The 9,416-nt window shown below is 39.4% G+C and overlaps 1 protein-coding gene across 1 annotated transcript in view; it reads right to left on the reverse strand.

Annotated features, from left to right (window-relative positions):
- Positions 1–9,416, reverse strand: part of ptprma (protein tyrosine phosphatase receptor type Ma) — a gene marked incomplete at both ends in the record, with an annotated part of 253,813 nt that overhangs the window by 192,576 nt on the left and 51,821 nt on the right.

A 9,416-nucleotide genomic window follows, 5' to 3' on the forward strand; every position in this document is an offset into this window, starting at 1 on the left:
AAAACCCAACTTACTACATTACCATTTAGAACACCTTAGAACTACATAGCAACCACCACATAAGAGCTTAGCAACCAATAAACAAAAACAGAACAACTTACTACCTTATTGAAGCTTCCAAAGTAACCATATGACACATTAGCAACTTACTAGCAACCACCAAAGAACACCTTAGCAAGGAACTTGCTACCATTTCGATGCTTCCCAAGCACCTAAGCAACCATTTACAGCACCTTAGCAACCACCTAGTAGCAACCAAAAAAACAACAACAACAGAACAATTTACTAATTCCTTTTAAGCTAACTTAGCAACCACTTTTAACACCTTAGCAACCATTCAAGCCCCTTAGCAACCTTCTTACACTTTACAGGTAGGATGTTTGAGAATGACAGATCCTTGAGGTTGCATCTAGAAAAGCAGCGGCCCAAGCACAGCGCCCTGAGGCACTCCAGGAGAATAAATTTTAAATGGCGCACAATAAAACACACACACACATCCATTAAAAATGTATTTTATTTTCTACTATTATATATTTATGGAGTGGATTTCTTTTAAAAAATAATCCTTCATCCAAAAAATGAGGAATCCGTCTACCTCAGTATTCCGCTTAGTGTTTTGATGCCCAAGGTCGAGAATTAACTTAGCACACACACTGAAAGTGAGTTCCAAATCAAACACACTGGTTTGTCACGGCCGTTCTCAAGCTGCGTTTCGTTTACCACAGTAATATTTACAGAGTCTGCTCAAACATCCTCACTCGACCCACAGCGCATCACCTTTCTTTAATATTCAAGGTTTTCAGAGGATCAGAATAATGCAAATTCCAGCCGAAGCCCGGACAATATCTGTGATCCACGCCGGCAGCTCCGAACATTCCTGAGAGAATCCAGCACAGCGGGAGACGTCTTCAAAAGATCCCCAGAACATCAGCAGTTCTCCAGATTCTGGCGTGAGGAGCCGTTAGCGCTGCTTTACTGCGGTGATTACAGCTTCAGACACATTCAGCTCCTCAACACGACTTCACTAATCACTCTACAAAGCACATCTCATTAGCAGATCAAAGACATGCAGATTAGGTTTACGTCACTATTGCAGTTACATACTGATACTGAACAGCTTTTTGTGGTCACATTTGATAGATTAAAGGGCAGCTATTATGCAGAAATCACTTTCATGAGGGGTTTAACCCCATGTTGAGTGTGTCAGCAGTGTGTGAGGATCTACAGCAGCTCAACATGAACTGTGTTTGTTCTAATCAGACTTGAAGAATGAAACACTGTGATTGACATTCTCTCTTTGTACGTGTCTTTAGAGGGGGAAAGCCCCGCCCACTAGTGCCCATCTCTCCATCTCATTAGCATAAACAGCAGCCCTGAGTGAGAAGCAGCCGTCTGTCCATTAGCCATTAGAGTGTTTGACCTGCTGAAGATGATGTCAGCATAGACTAAGAGGATTATAGATGTGGAGTTCTAGATGAACAGCGACAGCAGCGACAAAGACTGACAGAAGCATCAAGCACACACTGAAGCACACCTGACCAGCACTGACAACACACACACACTGCTGTTTTACATCTGTCACTATGCTGATGCATATGCATCTGTAGCTCCGCCTTCTTCTGAAAAAGAGCACAATCTCATTTGGATTTAAAGCGACAGTCACCAAAACACCACAATTAGGATCAAAGCAGCCTATATATATATATATAACAGCTATACATATAATTACTAATCCAACAATATTAGGTTTTGTAAAACCCGTATTTCACTTAATAGAACAAAAACACTACTTATCACTTTCATAAATTTATAGATTAATTTATGCAGGGGTGTCAAACTCAATTCTTGGAGGGCTGCAGCTCTGCACAGTTTAGTTCCAACCCTGCTCCAACACACTTACCTGTAGGTTTCAAACAGGCCTAAAGGACTCAATTAGTTTGATCGGGTGTGTTTAATTAGGGTTGGAACTAAACTGTGCAGAGCTGCGGCCCTCCAGGAATTGAGTTTGACATCCCTGCATTAAAGTCTCCTCAGAAGAATCCTCTGAACAGAGTTTAAGAAGTGTTTGTCAGGAGTTCACAGCTGCTGGTTTGGTGTCAAACGCTGCTCTCAGCAGGGCACTAATGAGTTAACAGCTTGCAGAAGTGATTACTCAAGACAACACGTGTTAATATTCCTCAAACACTGAATACAAATCATGATACGAAGCTTCTACTCGGCTTCTACAGTAAGATTAGACCATACGCCAATATTCAGTCATTCAACATATCCTGATAATGAGCATGCACAACACTGATATACTGTGAGTGATTTATTATGACTAATATAGTATATGATTAATGAATACTGTATTTAAACTTTAACAGAGTTTTTTTCCAAGAATATTTAGATTGTATTAGCAGTGGTGTTCATAACGGCAGCAATTGATGAAGACTTAATTGGTTCATATCCTTACAGTAATCTGGCCTACAATTATGAAATATTGATGGAAAAGAGATATTGTACATAAACACTGTGCAATACAATAGATAAAATTAGTTAATTAATCTAAACTCTCAATGAAAACCTACAAAAGCTGCTATTTATCTTATTTCCTAATTTAATGTATAGTTTATGTTGAACATGTTAAAATGGTAGCTGTATCCTGATCACAAATTCTTATAGTTTATTGAAATGGAGTTAATAACCAGGGCAGATTAAATCTGAGGACTTTGCATATTATTTTCTAATTGTGTACAAAATCTGCAAATTTTGGTGGTAAAGTAAATAAAAACTCAAAACGAGAACTTTCATTAATGTGTTATAGTGCAAATCCAATGAGATCCACTTGACTCTTATAGTCTCTTATATGATATATCAACTGAAAGACTTAAAACTGTATTGTAAACAAATAAACATTTGCATATTTCTGCACACATAAATTCCATGTAAGCCTATTAATAACTAATACAATTGGGTTTTTACTAATATTTACATAGTACACATATGAAATCTGGCTTTTCTCTGATTCTAATGCATTAACATTCACTAATGAGATTTAAATACAGACACAACTGAAATGCCTCCTACTGCACTTTATAATCCACTTGCAAGTTGATTTGTTTGAAATGAGGATGCAGGATATTAAAAAACACGCATTGTGATTAGGCATGAGCTGGTATAAGATTCTGACGGTATGATGACCTTGGACAATAATATCACTGTTTCCCGGTATCAGGGTTTTGTGATTACTACAATATATTCTTTTTAAATATCTGGGTAAATAACAAAACCTTTTTCCCCTTTGAAAACGATAGATATTTGAAAGATTTAAAATATTTTGTAGCAGTAAACATGTTGGGTTAAATAATGAAAATGAATAACTGACTTCTGCGGTCTTCATCAGTTACAAAACCAACGATTTTTTTACAATTAAAAACAGCATCTTTGGATAAGTTTTTCTGCTGGAGAAACTGCTGTCCTGAAAAAAACAACAAAAAAAGTAAATAAAAAAAAAATCTTACACATACCTTAGGAACGGTATTTATCAAGGACAGTTTCTTAGGACAGTTTATCAAGGATGTCTCTCTGGATGGCGTCTCACTACAGTTGTTAAATGTGTATTTAATTAATCTTGTCTCCATCTGTCTCTTTTGAATCTATCAGGTAACAGCGTCAGAACACTGCTTCAGTCTTTCACGTTTACGCTTGTACTCAATCATTTCAGTGTAAACCTCAGACACTGTTGGTTGTGCATGTTAATATTTGGTTAATGAGCGGCGCTTGCTGATTGGTAAAATGATGAAAAAAATGAGCACCACTAGCTATTATACCTGTCAAATAACTTTTCTTGTTAACTTTTTTGCAGTTTAGGTCAACAGCGCGATAATACCGTAAACTATTACAATGAAATCACCACAAGAATCTCTGAGCGTCATAATCCCACAAGTGTAAGATTAGTCAGAAAGTCCTGCGCCGGCTGGATCTTCAGCCTCATGTGACTGAATTGCAAATTCAATGCTAATCTGGAGTGCATCCGTGCCATGAAAGGCTCTCTGTTCCTCTGCTCAAATATAGCCGACATGGCCCTGGAGAACGGCGGAACTGATCCGCAATGAAATGATTGCACAGTAATAAGAAAATTGCAATGCATTTCTCCTGCAAACCTGCGTCCAGCGTGACTGCGAGCGTCAGGACACAATGGAGGCTTTGTGGAGCTTCAGGCAGATTGCTTTTGGTGCTTCACTTTGTTCTGTGTGTGTGTAAGATTTACTACAGACGATGCACTGATATGATCTGTAAAAGTATAAAATAAATACAAGCAGCCCACACAAAGAGCTTCAGTCTTATCAGAGAACAGACACACAGTGACCTGCTGAACTCAGAGACTCAAGCCCCGCCCACTTACACTGACTGACAGCTGACGAGACGCTGCGCTGTTTACTCACATTCATCAACACACAACCATGCAGGATCTCCTACTGCTGTCTGAGGAACACAGGAGCTTCCATAGAGCAGGATATTCATTCAACTGTTACTGAACTACATGTGTTAGAAAATAGTATGATCACACACACACACACACACACACACATTCATCATATCACACATACACACAATATATACAGATATTACACAAAGACATACACATATATTATACACAGACAGAAACACACACACACACACACACACACACACACACACACACACACATCTGGATATAGGTACACGGATACAAAAACCCACTGCACACACATATTTAGACACAAACAGGCAGACACACACATATGTAGACAAAATGACACACAGATACAAACACACGTTATTGCACACACACAGATACAGACACACACACAGAAGCGCACACACTCTTATTATATTACACAGACACACACTCACGCATTGTTCACAGAGACGCATACGCACACACATCTAGACACACAGATAAAAATACAAACTCACATTGCACACACACACACATGCATACACATACACACATTACACATTGTATTGCACACACACACACACACACACACACACACACACACACACATAAAACACACACCACATTACACAAAAACACACACATTACACACACACACACCTGGACAGTGACACAGATAAACAAAGACACACACACATTTTAGACGTGCACACACACATGCAGACACAAACACACAGAAGCACACACACACACACACACACACACACATACACAAACACACACACACAAATATATAGTATACACAGACAAAGACACATGCACACACGTCTAAACAGACACAGATACAAAACATTGCACAAGCACACACACACAGACTTACACATACATATACACAGAGACACGCACACACACATCTAGACAAAGTGACACACATACAAAACACAAACACACACAAATACTGTATATTGTACAAACATACACTACATTACACACATTATATTGCACACACACACACACACAGACAGACACTCACGCAGACACAAACACACAGACGCACACACACACACACACACACACACACACACACACACACACACACACACACACATACATATTATACACAGACAGACACAGAAACACAAACACACACACATATGCAGACAAACACACAGAAGCACGCGCACACACACACACACACACACACACACACACTACACACATATGCAGAGACAAACGTACGCACGCATGCACACACACAGAGACATACATATTATACACAGACAGACACAGAAACACACACACACACACACATATGCAGACACAAACACACAGAAGCATGCACACACACACACACACACACACACACACACACTACATACAAATGCAGACACAAACGTACGCACGCATGCACACACACAGAGACATACACATACATTTAGACAAAGACATGCGCACACACATTCAGACAAAGTGACACAGATACAAACAAACACACATTATATTGTACACACACACACACACAAAAGCAAACAAACACAAACACACAAAAGCAAACACACACACTTACTACATTACACACATTATATTGCACACACACACACACACACACACACACTAGAGACAGCAGAGACAGTTTCCAGTGTAACAGGTCTCCTTTACAGCACTGCTGTTTGAGGGTCCTCATTGGCTCCTCTGCTAATGTTTCCCACAGTGTGCAGGACGGTTCATTATCGCAGCGATAAAAGTGTTTTTGCGCGCACCACACCCAGAGCGCTGCTGGGAAACTCCACTTCCTGTGCGCACAGATGCTGTAATGCTGATAGGACGAGTTTGTGGATCTGAACACTGATTTACTCCACAAACATCACACACGGCGTCCTTCCTCTACACGGGCCAGATTCACACACCCACACCACAGCCTCAGACTAAACCCAGAACAAATGATACACCACTCCACCGCAGAGCCCAGAGTCTGGGAGAGACATCTATATGACACACAAGAGGCGACACAATCGCACTGCTTCTGCTGAGCTTACATGGAGAACATATGTGTAGGGAATAACTGATCAAACACCTGAGTGAAAAGAAAAATCAAGGTGTTCTGTATAGTTTAGCTCCAACGTTCTTCAACCCACCTGCCTGGAAGCTTCTAGTATACCTACAGAGAGCTTGATTAGCTGCTTCAGGTGTGTTTAATTCTGGTTGGAACTAAAATATGCAGGACACCGGCCCTCCAGGATCAGGTATGGGCAGCCCTGCCTTAGAGTGACCAATCAGAATCAAGCATTCAGCAGACCTGTAGTATAAACAGTAATACACCACAATACAGTCATTCCCAATTAAAACTACATCAGAAATAAATCAGAAGTCACTTTTTTACCACATAAAGAAGCCGAAATTAATTAAAATATAACAGTAGGAGCTCATTTATAATTCAATTGCTATAAATAGCTATTTACAGGTTATAGGAATAATTCAATTGAGCTGTAATTCGCTCTAAACCTGCCGGAACTACTTTAGCTGTGCCCTGACAATAACCATACACCTGAGAGTGATCATCAGCCAATCAGAATCAAGCATTCAGCCGACCTGTAGTATAAACAGCAATACACCACAATACAGAACTAAAACTACATCAGGAACAAATCAGAAGTCACTTTTTTGCCACATAAAGAAGCTGAAATTAATAAAAATATAACAGTAGGAGCTCATTTATAATTCAATTACTATAAATAGCAAATTACAGGTAATAGGAATAATTCAATTGAGCCGTAATTCGCTCTAAACCTGCCGGAACTACTTTAGCTGTGCCCTGACAATAGCCATACACCTGAGAGTGATCATCAGCCAATCAGAATCAAGCATTCAGCAGACCTGTAGTATAAACAGTAATACACCACAATAAAGTCATTACCTTCTAAAACTACATCAGAAATAAATCAGAAGTCACTTTTTTGCCACATAAGGCAAGGCAAGGCAAGGCAAGGCAAGGCAAGGCAAGGCAAGGCAAGTTTATTTATATAGCACATTTCATACACAGTGGCAATTCAAAGTGCTTTACATAAACAGGAATAAAAAAGACAAGTTTAGGAAAATAAAATGCAGACAATAAAAATTATTAAAAACAGATAAAAAAAAATTAAAATGAGTTAAAATAGGTTATAAAAGAATGAAAAAGAAAACGAAAAACATAATAGTGCGATCTGTCGGACGCAGCACAGTGCTCATTCAGTAAAGGCACAGCTAAACAGATGTGTTTTCAGTCTTGATTTGAATGTGCCTAATGTTGGAGCACATCTGATCATTTCTGGAAGCTGATTCCAGCAGCAAGGGGCGTAGTGGCTGAAGGCAGATTCACCCTGCTTAGACTGAACTCTTGGAACTTCTAGTTTATATGATCCTAAAGATCTGAGTGATCTGTTAGGTTTGTATTCAGTGAGCATATCTGTAATGTATTGAGGTCCTTGGCCATTTAGTGATTTATAGACCAGTAATAATACTTTAAAATCTATTCTGAATGTAACTGGCAGCCAGTGTAGAGACCTGAGGACAGGTGTGATGTGCTCTGATTTCCTGCTTCTGGTCAGAATTCTGGCTGCAGCATTCTGGATGAGCTGCAAGTGTCTGACTGAAGAAGCCGAAATTATTTAAAATATAACAGTAGGAGCTCATTTATAATTCAATTACTATAAATAGCTATTTACAGTATATAGAAATAATTTCATGGAGCTGTAATTCGCTCTAAATCTGCTGGAACTACTTTAGCTGTGCCCTGACAATAACCATACACCTGAGAGTGATCATCAGCCAATCAGAATCAAGCACAGACCTGCAGCGTAACTAAATACAAATGTTCAATGTATGTCTATATACTCAAACTACACAGCAGATGAGTAAACAGCTAGTTAGTCATGAGGTCATTTCTGGTCATTATTCGGGATGGGTCCCTCAGGACGGGCGCTCCACCCTCCCTTCTCCTTTACACATTCTTGGCTGCTTCCTGAAGATACGGAAAAGGAAAAGCCTGGTGCAGCCGCATGTGGAAAATACCAAAACGGGGGGCCACAACATGTCATCCACCACCATAAAAACAAAAGAAACAAAAATGCAGCGTCAACACAAAGCTAATGAAAGCTAAACACAGAGTAGTTAACCGTCTTAACACTGCTTAATTAATTCCAGAGAACTTGAACTGGAAAACAGCAGTAATAAAGAGTGCCAGTGTAATGGACAGACCACAGCGGCGTGATTTATGACCACGGGGACTCGAACTACAGCGAAAAAAGAAAATGAAAACGGCTGATGAGAACTGCTTAAGATTGTGTGAGCAGATGAATATGTACACGGCGTGTTTTCTGATTAAATCTCGCAGTCATGGAGTCGGGATTAAATTTCCCCAAATCCAGATGATCTTTAAGTGAGAGCATAAATTTGACTGAAGATGATCTCGGCGGACCATCTGCACGGAGAACAGAAGGTTATCAGAGCGTTTATACAGCAAATACACACTCGAATATTGAGTTTAATCACAATATATCATGGCACTGGATATCAGACTCATCTGGAGAACAAAGACAGGAAGGAGTCTGGACTTCCTGTTGACATGAACCCGCAGGTCTGAGCGCTGACATGTAAATTATGAAAAAAGTAGAAATGATGCATCAACTCTTACTGTTGTGAATTTGAACGCTGCACTGTCCAATCAGAATGCAGAATCCAAGCCATTTTAAATGAAAACTTTTTATTAATTTCGATCAATTTTAACTTCACATCGTGAATAACGATTTGACAAAATCAGGTTTGCAAGGTTTGAAAAGGTCTGACAAATGCTAATTTGGAAGGTTTTACTTGTGTATGTGTGTATGTATATATATATATATATATATTGATCAATATAGGGATGGAGTCATAGATTGAAAGAAAGCAATGGTGATGAGATATATAAAGCAACAGTGATAGATCGTGATGGTGATCACTTTAGAGCGACTTGTAT

Source organism: Danio rerio, chromosome 24 (assembly GCF_052040795.2).
Source record: "Danio rerio strain M-AB ecotype USA chromosome 24, GRCz13ab, whole genome shotgun sequence".
NCBI classification, from domain to species: domain Eukaryota; kingdom Metazoa; phylum Chordata; class Actinopteri; order Cypriniformes; family Danionidae; genus Danio; species Danio rerio.